Genomic DNA, 14416 nt, shown 5'->3' on the forward strand with positions numbered 1-14416 from the left:
AAAAAAAAAAAAAAAAAAAGGTCAAATTGGGCAGCACCTGTGGCTCAGTGAGTAGGGCACCAGCCCCGTATACCAAAGGTGGTGGGTTTGAACCTGGCCCAAGTGTTGTGGTGGGTGCCTGTAGTCCCAGCTATTCAGGAGGCTGAGGCAAGAGAATCGCCTAAGCCCAAGAGCTGGAGGTTGCTGTGAACTGTGACACCACAGCACTCAGGGCGACAAAGTGAGACTCTGTCTCTTAAAAAAAAAAATGCTTAAATTGGCACCATAATCCCAGCCACTTGAGAGGCTAAGGCACAAGTCATTTGGGCCCAAATGCTTGAGGTTGCTGTGAGCTGTGATGCCACAGCACTCTACCAAGGACAACATAGTGAGACTCTGTCTCAAAAAATAATAATAATAATGGTTAAATCACTGATACAGAGATCACAGTGCCTGACACTTTGTAGAAAGAAGCTCAACGCACTTTTGAACAAATTAATGGAATTAGAAGAACTGATGTCAATTATAATTGTATAGAACCATTTGTTTTGGGGAGTCTGCCTTAACTAGACAAATGAAACACAGTACCACTTCTATATTCAGTAACATTCCTTGGTTATGCAGACTCTATCTTAACATATTATGGCAGGTATATTGAAAGATGATTTACTGTAGAACTGCTAAATGCAGATAAAACCCAAGGTATTAAGTCCATGGGCTGAACAATTCAAGTTCAAGTTTGAGCTCTGGAACCTAATAATCAGATAATTAGCAACTTCTTGGCAATGCCATTTATTTAGGACTCATCATATCTGCCATTTATATCTCTTAAGATATGTCATACACGGGATACTCTCCTGAGGAAACTGAGGCTCAGTGGAGTTAAGCAACTTCCCCAAGAGCACAAGGCTAGAAAGCAGTGTCTGGTGCCAAGACCTCTGCCCAACCCATTACACTCTCTTCTCTATCCAAATACACTGTAAAATGGGGTCTAATACCAGCTTCTTTGTTAGGAAGCTCAGATGAGGTCATCTACATGGAAGGGCTTTGTAAGCTGAGTAGTGCTGACAAAAGAAAAGGGGCATATATTCTGCTGATACAGACTGAAAGCACCCCAGCCTTAGCTATGACAAACTTTAACACATGAGGTGAACAATAAAGACCTCCCATTGGATAGCAGTTTTCTTTTTAGTGATGGAAAGAAGATCTCAAGATTTCAGAATTATGGGAAGTAAGGGTGAGTATGAAACATGGGCAAACTAGGATAACTGCTCCCTTTCCCCATATGTAACTCTGCCAGAGCCCATGCAAACCTGCACCCTCTCCAAAATCTCCCCCCAATTTAGCACACTCCCCTATGACTTTGCCCTTTCTATTATTTATGCCTTCAGTATATTGCCCCTGCTTAGCTCAATTATGTTCTACAATAAGGGGCAAAACCATTACTCTCCTCTCCATTCCTGCCTCTTGGGCAGACAGAAACCATGAAAAGTCAGAGCCAGACAAAATCTTAGAGATGACACAGTCCATCCTTTCCTAATTTACCCAGAAGTGAATTCTGAAACTAGAAGAAATCACCTGTGAATTGCCTTGCATTAGAAGTCCTAGTCCCGTGTGGGAACCCATTTAAGGGCTCTTGGGGCTCTAGATCAGGGGTCCTCAAACTTTTTAAACAGGGGGCAAGTTCACTGTCCCTCAGACTGCTGGAGGGCCGGACTGAGGGCCCCAGGAAGCGTCAGCTGCTAAGCAGGACAGGCAGCAGCAGCAAAAACACCCAGTGGGCCAAATAAATGTCCATAGTTTGAGGACGCCTGCTCTAGATTAAACTCTATTTCTTAATGTAAAATAAACAAACTGAGGCCAGGTATGGGAGCTCATACCTATAATCCTAGCACTCTGGGAGGCCGAGGCAGGTGGATTGCCTCAGCTTACACGTCTGAGGCAAAGTGAGTCCTCATCTCTAAAAATAACTGGGCTGGGCGGCACCTGTGGCTCAAGGGAGTAGGGTGCCGGCCCCATATACTGGAGGTGGTGGGTTCAAAACCAGACCCAGCCAAAAGCTGCAAAAAATAAAAATAAATAAAAATAGCTGGGTGTTGTGCCAGGCAACTGAACTCCCAGCTACTTGGGAAGCTGAGGCAAGAGAACCACTTGAGCCCAAGAGTTTGAGCTTGCTGTGAACTATGACACCATGGCACTCTTCTGAGGGTGACAAAGTGAGAGTCTATCTCCAAAAAATAAATAAATGAATGAATAAATAATAAAATAAAATAAGCAAATTCTCCTAGAAGTTTTCCATGAGATACTTCTAACAAATCTAAAGAGAACAGAATTCAGGGCAAAAAAGCAAGTGACCTGGATGTGCATACTAGAGGAGTGGGTGCACTCTTGCTGACCAGGCCAGAGGCCAGGACTTCCCAAATTTTACAACCCTGGTTGTGGCTGTGAGCTGGGCACCAGCCTATCCCAGGAGATCCCAGTGCCCACAGACAGTGCATTCCTGTGATCACATGTGGGTAACCTTCCCCCCTACAATCAAGCATTTGTGTTGTCCTGAGGCACAGTGAAGGCAATGGAAACCACCAGGGCCAGACCCCTGACATGCTCTGAACAGTGGAAATCCCCTCAGGGCTCAGAGAGGAGCAAGAGGCAGCAGCCCACTAGAAGGCAAATGGGGAAAGGCTGTGAAGGCCCTTGTCCTATGACTGACCCACCAGGGGAGTCAGTTCTCCATGCTTGTGCCTGGTTATTAGTCTGATGCTGAATCACGAACCAAGCTCTCTCTTGCCTAACACACTCCTAAGTGTCCTTTGGTCCTTTGGGAGGCTTGGGTGGGGTGGGGGGGATTGTTTTCTAGACAGGGTGTCATTTTGTCACCCTCAGTAGAGTGTGTGATGTCATAGCTCAGAGCAACCTCAAACTCTTGGGCTTAAGCAATTCTCCTGTCTCAGCCTCCAGAGTAGCTGGGACTATCGGTGCCCATCATGATGCCCAGCTATTTTTAGAGACAGGGTCTCGCTCTTGCTCAGGCTCATTTCCGAACTCCTGAGCTCAAATGATCTGCCTGCCTTGGCTTCCCAGAATGCAGGATTATAGGCATGAGCCACTGCATCCAGCCCTTGTCCTTTGGTGCTTTGTTCCAGAGGATATAAGAAAGAATCCTTTATCATCTTACAGAATGGTTGCAAATCCTGACTGTGTGTAAGAACCACCTGGGGAGGCTTCAAACCATACCCAGATCAACTGAATCAGAATCTCTGAAGGTGGCCCGGGTTTGATAGTTAAAAAAACAAACTACACAGGTGATTCTAATATCTCACCAAGCCTACAACCCTAGCCAAATCCCCTTATTTATAGCCAAGGTAAATGAGAGCCAGAGCCTCAGCTTCATTTGCCCAGTGGCAAAGCTGGCTGGCAGTAGGCCAGCTGAGGTAGGCAGTAGCCAGTGAGGTAGGGTGAGGAACCCCTCCCATCTCAACTCCTTCCACTCCACTACAACACTACACTTTGCCTGAAAGATGAACTTTCCCTCACCCCTAAGGATGATGTGGAGGGTGAGCCTCACAGGCACAGGAAACCCAACTGCCCAAGAGAGACAGGGTAGTGATAAGTCTGAGGAACGACTGGCCAGATGTAGAGTGTGGCAGGGCAGACTGTTGGGGCTTGAGCAGAGGGAGGGTGGAGAAGTAGGAGGAAACAGATTATGCAAGACTCTGTGGCCCATGTTAAGAATTCTGGACTTTGGCCAGCATGGTGGCTCACACCTGTAATACTAGCACTCTGGGATGTCAAGGCAGGTAGAATGCTCAAACTCAGAAGTTCAAGACCAAACTGAGCAAAAGATTCCATCTCTACTAAGAATAGAAAAAACTAGCCAGGCATGGTGGCACGCGTCAGTTCCTGCTACTCAGGAGGCTGAGGCAAAAGGATTGCTTAAACCCAGGAGTTTGAGGTTGCTGTAAGCTATGATGATACCATGGCACTCTATCCAGGGTGACAGAGGGAGACTGGGTCTTAAAAAAAAAAAGAATTTTGGACTTTATCCTAACAGCCCTGAGAAGCGCTAAATATAAAGCACTGAGGTTACAGCAGGAAACAAAAATGGCAAAATCCTTACCACAGCTTACATCTAGTGACATAATTGAGGAATCCTTTAGGAGCTAAAATCAGATCCAACTAGGGCGATTATCAAAACTTCAAGGGTTTCCTGATTCACCTAAACGTCTCCTTTGCTCCCTCAGTGATCCAGCCATCCTGGCCTTCCTTTTGTCCCTCAAATACTCTTGCTTCTGTGTTAAAATGCCAATCTGCTCATGTAACCACCCTAATTAAACCCTTCAATGGCTTTCTGGTGCTCCAAGATTAAAGCCAAAACACCTTCCCTTCCTCAGTGAGGCTGCAGATAATCATGGCCCAGCCCTTGTCTCCACGCTCATTTCTGGCCACTCCCCACCTCAAATTTGATCTGAACCCCACAGCCAAACTGAATCCCTCCATGCTTTAAAGTGCCATGCTCTTTTCTACCCAAGCTCCTTGAAAATGCTATTTCCTCTACCTAGAACACTTTACCATGTAGCAAACTCCTTTTCCAGCTTGAAGGCCACCTCTGGCAAACCTTTCCTGAGCTGTCAAGACTAGGACCACACATGCTCTCCCTCTTACATTCCCAAAGCACCCCACCCCAACCGGTACTTCTCCGCACTTATGAGTCCTCAATTACTAGTATAATTACTCACTTAAGACCCGCTTTTCCCACCAAATGAGAACAGTGACTGTGTCTTATGCCCAGAATGTAGCACAATATTTGGCAAAGAGCAGACAGTAAAAATTGGTTTAGTAAACAAATAAAACACAGACACAGAATACTCAATGCAAAGACGATGCTTCCTAGATTTCTGAAGGAATGCAAGCAACCTTAGCCACTTGTCTTTTCTCTCCAGCAAGATGGCAAATTACTAGAGAGAAGTAATTTCTTTTTTTTTTTTTTTTTTTTAGACAGAGCCTCAAGCTATCCCCCTGGGTAGAGTGCCATGGCATCACAGCTCACAGCAACCTCCAACTCCTGGGCTCAAGTGAGTCTCCTGCCTCAGCCTCCCAAGTAGCTGGAACCACAGGCACCCGCCACAACGCCCGGCCATTTTTTTTTGGTTGCAGCCATCATTGTTGTTTGGCCGCCCCGGGCTGGAGATTCGAACCTGCCACCTTAGGTGTATGTGGCTGGCGCCTTAGCCGCTTGAGCCACAGGTGCCAAGCCAAGAGAAGTAATTTCTTTATACTTCCTGTAGCAGCAGGAACAGTGGGCTGTACATCATCCTCAGGGCACCATGACCCAAGGCTTGACTCTAGGAACTTATAAAAACCAAGAGGGAAGAAAAGGCTGTGTCTGAAAGATGGTTGTGGAATAAGTTATAATGGTGATAATCACTTCTTCCCTTTTCTTTAGTTTTAGACCTAGGTATACATCCATAAATAATATAGTTTATTTTTTCAGGTTTTTATTTTTTTCTTGAGACAGGGACTCATTCTGTCACCCTGGCTGGAGTGCAGTGACATCATCATAATTCACTGCATCCTCAAGTGATACTCCTGCCTCAGCCTCCCAAGTAGCTGATTAGTGATCAGCTAATTTTTCTATTTTTCATAGAGATGAAGTCTCACTCTTGCTCAGACTGGTCTGGAATTCCTGGCCTCAAGCAAACTTCCTGCCTTTGGATTGTAGGCCTGAGCCACCATGTCAGGCTTTTTTCCATGCTTTGAGCCTCAAATGAAAGGAATCATACTGCATGTATTTGGAGGGCCAAGGGAGCTATCCACATCACGACATTTGTGAGGTTCAAGTGATTGTGAGCTAATTTTATTTCCATTGTTTTTTTCTGTTTGTTTTTGGTTTTGTTTCTTTTTTTTTGAGATGAGTCTCACTTTGTATGTAGCCCTCAGAAGAGTGCTGTGGTATCATAACTCACAGCAAACTCAAACTCTTGGGCTTAAACCATTCTCTTGCCTCAGCCTCCCAAGTAGCTAGCACTATAAGTGCCCACCACAATGCCCAGCTATTTTAAGAGATAAGGTCTCGCTCTGGCTCAGGCTGGTCTCGAACCTGTGAGCTCAGGCAATCTACCCACCTTGGCTTCCTAGAGTGCTAGGATTACAGGTATGAGCCACTGTACCCAGCCCTATTTCCAATGCTCTTCTATAACTGTTATGATTCTTTAATGTAGTATACTTCTAATGGCCATCTGGGTTGTTTCTAGTTCAAAACAATTACAAACACTACTTCTGTGAATATTTTTGCACACATGTCCTAGCACACATAGGCAGGAAGATGCATCTTCAATTTGACTAGATCAGGCCAAACTCTTTCCAAATTGACTACACTGCTGTATGCTCTCCCCTGCAGGCTACCAGCACTCATGCTGCTCCACTGCCTTGCCAAAACCTGTATTGTTGGCTTTAAAATTTTTGCCAATCTGGCATATGGAAAATAGAATCACATTGTGTGTGTATAACTCTAATATAACCAGCATAAGAGAGGCCCAGTAACAGGCCAAGGAATCCTACAGCAGCTGACCAGATATTGTGCTATAAATGTTTATGTTTTGGAGAAAGGGAGTGGTGGGATAGATTCTGCCTAGATTCCCTTCTTCCTTCCTTTGGTATCTTCATAGATCAGTGGTTCTCAACCTGTGAGTTGTGACCCCTTTGGACTGTATTAAAGGTTTGCAGCATTAGGAAGGTTGAAAACCACTGTCATAGATGTTAGTGAGATGGAGATATTCTAACCACTCATATCCAGGAGAAGGAGCAATCAGCTAGGGAGTTACTGTTTTTGCATCAAATGTAAGACACCCATGACATCACACTTTACTATCTCTGAGGTGTGACTGACGACATGTCATAGCTTAATTGGCAAAATGTTTTTTCCATATGGAACATAAAATAAGGACACATAAAATAATTGATGGTGCTATAGTGTCAGTGTATCTCCCCCGAAGTTCACATGTTGGAAACTTAGGGGCCTTTAAGAGGTGACTGGGTCATGAGGGAATGGAGTGCCTTTCCTAGAGTCAGCTGTTATAAAAGCCAGCCCAGCTTGCTGTTAATGGTCTGTCTTGCTTGCTGACTTTCACCTTCCACCATGGGATGACCCTTCCAGATGCTGGCACAACACTCGTGGACTTTCCAGTTTCCAGAACTATGAGCTGAGAAAACATGTATTGTTTACAATTTACCAATTCTGTTGTATTCTGTTATAGCAAATAAGAAACAGATTAAGACAAACGGCATTGTAGATTTGGAGAGACGTGGCATACCTCCTACAAAGGACCACCAGGATCATTTTCTGAGCACACAGGATCTCATCCTGTTATTCTCCTGCTTCAAAACACCTAGCTGGCTGGACACAGTGACTCACATCTGTAATTCTAGCACTCTGAGAGATGAGGTAGGAGGATTCCTTGAGCTAAGGCAGGGGTCCTCAAACTTTTTAAACAGGGGGTCAGTTTACTGTTCCTCAGACCGTTGGAGGGCCAGACTGTGGGCCCCGGGACGAGTCAGCAGCTAAGCAGGACAGGCAGTGGTGGCAAAAACACCCGGCAGGCTGGATAAATGTCCTAGGTGGGCCACATGTAGCCCGCAGGCCATAGTTTGAGGACGCCTGAGCTAAGGAGTTCTAGAAAACCCTGAGCAAGAGCCTCATCTCTCCCCTAAAAATAGAAAAATTAGCTGAGAGTGGTGGCATGCACCTGTAGTCGCAGCTACTTAGAAGGCTGAGGCAAGGGGATCACTTGAGTCTAGGAGTTTGAGGCTTCAGTGAGCTATGACACCGCCACTGCACTCTAGCCAGGGCAACAGAGAGAGAGAGACAGAAAGAGACAGAGACACACACATTCTGTCCCAAGGGAAAAAAACTTCTAGCTGAGGTCAAAACTGCATAGGAGGGCCCCCACAATCTGACCCCAGCTTATTTATCCAGCCCCTGAAAAAGTAAGTCTGCCTCACTCTAGCTAATTCTCCAGCTGTTAGATGCACTGAGCCAGGAAGACAACATCTCCTTCACCTTGCCACTCTTCATGTGTGCCTTTATACATGTTCTTCTCTCAGGCCCAGCTCATCACTGAAGGCTTCGTCTCTTACCTGTGAAGTCCTTCCTGTGCCTATCCTACCTCCGAATTGAATGAATTCTTCCCCTGGTTAGCTCCTGCAGCTCTGCATACACTGCATTTCTACAATAGCAGTATCACACTGCTTCATACAGTAGCTCCTCCCTTATCTGCTAGACATATGCTCTAAGATCCCCAGTGGATGCCTGAAACAGCAGATAATACCAAGCCCTGTATGTAACTATGTTCTTTCCCATACATACACACCTGTAATAAAGTTTAACTTATAAATCAGGTATAGTAAGAGATTAACAATAGCTAGAGGCTCGGCGCCTGTGGCTCAAGCGGCTAAGGCGCCAGCCACATACACCTAAGGTGGCGGGTTCGAAACCCCAGCCGGGACCCGCCAAACAACAATGATGGCTGCAACCAAAAAAAAAATGGCCAGGCGTTGTGGCGGGCGCCTGTAGTCCCAGCTACTTGGGAGGCTGAGGCAGGAGACTCGCTTGAGCCCAGGAGTTGGAGGTTGCTATGAGCGTGATGCCATGGCACTCTACCCAGGGGGCAGCTTGAGACTCCGTCTCAAAAAAAACAATAGCTAGAACAATTGTAACAATATGCTATAATAAAAGTTGTACAAATGTGGTGTCTCTCAAAATATCTTATTGTACTGTACTCACCCTTCTTGTGTTGAAGGGACAGCAGTATGACACAAACTTTTATCATACTACTCAGAACAGCATGCAATTTAAAACTTACAAATTGTTTATTTATAGATGTTTCCATTTAATATCTTTGAACCAGTATTGACCATGGGTAACTAAAACCACGGAAAAGGAAAACACAGATAAAAGGGGACTACTGTTTACAGGTACCTAAAAATTAGAGAGAGTGATGTGTGTGTATGTATCAGGGTGTCCATAAAGTTTGTGTGCAATTTAAACTATTAAACTATTTTTTGTTTGTTTGTTTTGAGACAGAATCTCACTATGTTGCCCTCAGTAGAGTTCCATAGTATCACAGCTCACAGCAACCTCCAACTCTTCGGCTTAAGTGATTCTCTTGCCTCAGCCTCCCAAGCAGCTGGGACTACAAAAACGCCTGGCTATTTTTTTGTTGCAATTGTTTAGCTGGCCGGGGCTGAGTTCGAACCCGCCACCTTTGGTGTCTGTGGCTGGTGCCATAACCACTGTGCTATGGCACCAAGCCTTAAACTATTTTAAATTGCACGCAAACTTTATGGACACCCTGTATATATAAAAGGGACTACTATAACTAATATTTTTACCTATCTCTCCCCACAACAAAAATGTGAATCCAAGGGCCATACCTCATTGATCTTTACCTCCAGAATCTGGCACAAAGTAAGGGGTTCTGTGTTAGTAGAATTAATGTCATCCTCTGATTCCGGAGCCCCGTCATCCTTTCCATTCTCTCCCCTCTCACCACACACTCCTTTCCCACTTTACAATTCTGCTTTAGCATTAGGCTGCCTGAGTTCTCCTTCAATTAGACATTCTTGGCCATGAACATTACCCAGATCTCCCCCTACCTAGCTCCACAAACACATAATTTTGAGGGGAAGGTCAACATTCCATTTCTACTAAGGGCTGGGCACAGATGCTCACGCCTATAATCCTAGCACTTTGGAAGCCCAAATAGAGGAACACTTGAGGACAGGACTTCAAGAACAAACTGACAAGTTCTAATTCATTTTGATACCAGCCTAAAATGCTCTTGTTTACCAAAACTAACCCCTCTCCATTCTCCATGTCTTGTCTATTCTGATTCTAAAAGTTCAAGCCTGAAGTCACCCCAAAAAGCCTCAATCCAACCAAACCTCTTCTGAGGTTTGCAGTGTCTTCTGTGATGGTCAGATCCAGTCTGAGTCCAGTTTTGTTTTGTTTTGTTTTTTTTGAGACAGAGCCTCAAGCTGTCCCCCTGGGTAGAGTGCTGTGACATCACAGCTCACAGCAACCTCCAACTTCTGGGCTCAAGCGAGTCTCCTGCCTCAGCCTCCCAAGTAGCTGGGACCACAGGCCCCTGCCACAATGCCTGGCTATTTTTTGGTTGCACCCATCATTGTTGTTTAGCGGGCCTGGGATGGATTTGAACCCGCCACCTTAAGTGTATGTGGCTGGCGCCTTAGCCACTTGAGCCACAGGCGCCAAGCCTGAGTCCAGTTTCTTACTATACTGCAGGAAGTGACATTTAAGAAGTCACCCACTGCCCTGGGACTCAGTTTCTTTACTTCTTTTTTTTTTGAGACAGAGTCTCACTTTGTTGTCCTCAGTAGAGTGCCGTAGCATCATAGCTCACTGCAACCTCAAACTCTTGTGCTCAAGTGATTCTCTTGCTTCAGCCTCCAAAGTAGCTGGGACTACAGGACCCACCACAACGCCCAGCTAATTTTAGAGACAGGGTCTTGCTCTTGCTCAGGCTGGTTTTGAACCCGTGAGCTCAGGCAATCCACCTGCCTTGGCCTCCCAGAGTGCTAGGATTACAGGCATGAGCCACTGTGCCCAGCCAGTTTCTTTACTTCTTAACAAAGAGAAAATGCTATCTGAAGTTCAAGCAAGGTCACATAAGTAAAAGCATTTCAACAAGAAAATGCTATATAAAAATACAGGCTAGGAAGGAGCACATGAGCCAATGTGAAAGAGTTCTCAATGGCCAAAGCTGAAATAATTTGAGCAACAAAATAAAGTAATACTAGATTATAACCCAAAGCATAAAATAAATATCCCTGAGTCTACACTGATATAAATAACTGAATAAACTATTATTCATCAATAATTATTAATTATTTATATAATTTATAATTATTATTTATAAATAACTGAATAAATTAATGGGGGGAAAGAGAGAAATCTTCTGTACACAGTAATTCCAAATAATATGTGTAGATACTTGCCCTTAAAGAGAGGAAAGGTAACTCCCACTCCTTAGGAATAGGCTGCACATGGTGACTGCCTGCCAAAGAGTACAGTATCGGCTCGGCGCCTGTGGCTCAAGTGCCTAACGCACCAGCCACATACACCTAAGGTGGCAGGTTTGAATCCAGCCCGGCCCGCCAAACAACAATGATGGCTGCAACCAAAAAAAAAAAAAATAGCCGGGCATTGTGGCCGGTGCCTGTGGTCCCAGCTACTTGGGAGGTGGAGGCAGAAGATGTGGTCCCAGCTACTTGGGAGGTGGAGGCAGGAGACTCGCTTGAGCCCAGGAGTTGGAGGCTGCTGTGAGCTGTGATGTCACAGCGCTCTACCCAGGGGGATAGCTTGAGGTTCTGTCTCAAAAAAAAAAAAACAAAGAGTACAGTATGCAAAGAGTAGAAAATAGAGTAACTTTATAGTGGAAAAACCTGGCAAACCCTATTTCAGCCAAGTGATCAAGATCTGCTTAAGATCAAGATCAAGATCAACTTAAGCCAAGTTGACAGTATGTGCACTTGAATGGTATGATTAACGGGCAATCTACCTCTGTGGTCTTCTTCTCAATAATGCTTAAGCCCAGTCTTAGGAGAAAAACACCAGACAAGTTTCAATAGAGGGGCATCCTATAATGTATATGTCCAGTTTTCTTCAAAACTGTCAAAGTCCTCAAATGAATTAAATTCTGAACTGCTACAGCCAAGAGAAGCATAAGGAGATATGACAACTAAATGTAATGTGGTAAACCTGGATATGATCAAGAAACAAAAAAGTACTTGGGTTAAAAACTACAGAAATCTTAGCCAGGCATTGTGGCGGGTGCCTGTAGTTCCAGCTACTTGGAAGGCTGAGGCAAGAGAATCGCTTGAGCCCAAGAGTTGGAGGTCACTGTGAGCTGTGACACCATAGCACTCTACAGAAGGCAACATAGTAAGACTCTGTCTCAAAAAAATAAAAAAAAAACCTACAGAAATCTTGCAAGACCAAGGACTTTGGTCAATAATAATGTAACAATTTAGGTTCATTTATTGCAACAAGTGTACCACACTGATGTAAGATGTTCATAATTGGGGAAATAGTTTGGGGGACATAGGAACTCAGTACTATCATCTCAATTTTTCTGTAAATCTAAAATTGTTCTAAAAATAAATATTTAAGGAATAAAGACCCAGATTTGGGAACATAAAGTCTATTTTTTTAAACAGTGATTTTTTTTTTAACTTGGAAAAAAATATGCTAGGGTTATGATTTTCAGCTAACAGTTAAAACAGGAGGTTCAGGCATGCATGAAAAATGTCATTCTCCCCACTTTTGGTGCACACACAAATCATGGGGTCAAAATCTGGAATCTACTGGGAATTTGCAAGTGTTTCCCTTCCATTTATTCTGCAAAGTTAGATTTACACTCTTTTCCTAAGGTCAAATAGGAAAAAAAATCGGCAGGAAAAATGCTAATGGCTGGAGGAGGGAGCGAATGCACAGCTCCAAGTATACGTGGCTAAACCGGTTTACTCCGACGAATTAAAAAAATAAAAAAGAGGAAAAGAAAGAAATCATGACTTCACGACTTTGGTCATGGCGCTGGACTGGCAGTCTATCTACCAGGCTCCAAGCAACCGGACCGTCATCCAGGCCCCGCTTACTTCTGGTTCTGGAAACCAGAATGTATCCGAATCTGAGCTAGACAACGGAAAGCGAGGAAACCCAAGAGGAAGGGGAGAATGGTGGGTCAAGCAAGCAGGAGACAGGGCTCCCAGGGAAGAAGCGGCGAACTTGGCCCCTCTCCGAGCCCACTGGGGTGCCTGGCCCTGTTCCGCCCCCGGGCCCCACGGCCGCCTTTGGTTGCCCCAAAGCTGGGGCCCGTGTGTGAGACTGGTGCTGCTGCATCTCTCATTGAACACCCCCTACTCACCGGTCCCGAGCTCCGGGCCGCGAATCCGGGGCTAAGGCCCCTCCTAGCTCGCGCCGGTCTGTTCCGGGTCCCGCTCCTCCACTAGAAACCAACGCGTCAGCTCGTACCCGCCCGGTAATCTCCCGGCTCTTCGGGGCCCTTCGCCGAGATTTCTCCGGACCAGCCCCGGGATTGGCCCCTGCCAAACTCAGCCTTCCAATGGGAACCTTAGCCTCCTTTTCGTCACTGATCACTGGGCAAATCCCCAGGCAGCCGCCGGAGGTGGGGCAGCAGGGGCTGAGAAAAGGAAACTGAAATCAGGTGCGGCCGAGCCTTTGCCCGAGCCGCAGCCGGAGTTTGGCGCGTAATCCGGGTGATCTGTTACAGGCTCTACGAGAGCTAAATTCTGAGGTCTAATGAAGCCCCTATCTAGGTAGGACTGTGGGGTGCAAGAATGTCCTCTCCTCCACTGCCCAACTCCCGCCTCGCGCTGGATCAGGGTCTCAGGGCACTTTGAGACGAAATGGCTCTGTCCAGGTGCTCAACACTATGACTTCCTGCCCCCAAAGTGGCCTAAATTTGCTTCTAGGACAAGGCAGGATTTTAGCAAGGAAACATTTTCAGGGGCCTATTTACAAATATTATCTACCACTTCCTAGGTAAAATAATGTTAAACCAGGCAGGCATTGTCACCCTTCTACAGAAAGAAAAATATGAGGTTCTGGGAGCTTAAAGGTCTGGGCCCCGCTCAGTGGGGCTGTTCCTGCTTCTTGGCACTAAACTTAGAAAACACTAAGGCTGCAAAGCGGCCAGGACTCTGGCCCCCGGGGTCCTTAGTGGGGAATATAAGAGGCTCTGGCGCGCCCGGCCGCCCACTGGCTTGGAAGCTGGAGGCGTAGAAGCTTAGCTGGGGGCCCAGCCTGCGCTCGCCTCCTGCTTTGCCTGCAGCCGCCGCACCTGGTCCAATCGCGGGGTCATCCACTGTGCTGCCATTAGTATTTCCCAGGCACCGCAGCGTGAAAATCCTCCAGTCTTTGCAGGATAGGCGGGCAGCTACTGCGTTAAAGCTCCTGTACTGGGGAAGACATGGCCAAGGCTCTTCGGGTCTGGCAGTACGCTACTCCTACGGGTGGAGATCTAGCTGGGGACACAGGCCGCCTTCCCAGGCAGGGGTGAGGGAGTGGACTGCAGTTTGGGAGGTATCCATGGTCCTAGACCCTAAAACCTGTCCAGCCTCAGTCCCTCCCCCGCTGGAGGTGGAGAAATTCGGAGCGAATACTCGGGGTTAGCCAGTGATGGAGGAGGTGAGGAATACAGAGGAAATCCACGCCCACATTTTACATCCTGCCTCTGTCTCTGCCCACTTCCTGGTCATTTTTCCCATCGCCCAGCGGTACAACTGGCGTTGTCCCTCTTAGGGGAAGGGGTCGCACCTCACCTACTGGCACGACTCTCCTGAGCCTGTGTTCTGGATGTGTTCTCAGCACATCACCTAGACTCTTTTTTTTTTTTTTTTT

General features: G+C 46.1%; 1 protein-coding gene across 2 annotated transcripts in view; it reads right to left on the bottom strand.

Moving 5' to 3' along the window:
• TRIM26 (tripartite motif containing 26) overlaps nucleotides 1-13064 on the bottom strand; it is a 34833-nt gene extending 21769 nt beyond the window's left edge. For both annotated transcript variants that reach the window (XM_023512918.1, XM_012804895.2), the window contains exon 1: nucleotides 12921-13064. The gene's annotated coding sequence lies outside the window, so the exon portion shown is untranslated. The remainder of the gene's footprint in view (nucleotides 1-12920) is intronic.
• Nucleotides 13065-14416: the final 1352 nt, after the last annotated feature.

Source organism: Otolemur garnettii, unplaced genomic scaffold, assembly GCF_000181295.1.
Source record: "Otolemur garnettii isolate 467f Iridium unplaced genomic scaffold, OtoGar3 scaffold00031, whole genome shotgun sequence".
NCBI lineage: Eukaryota > Metazoa > Chordata > Mammalia > Primates > Galagidae > Otolemur > Otolemur garnettii.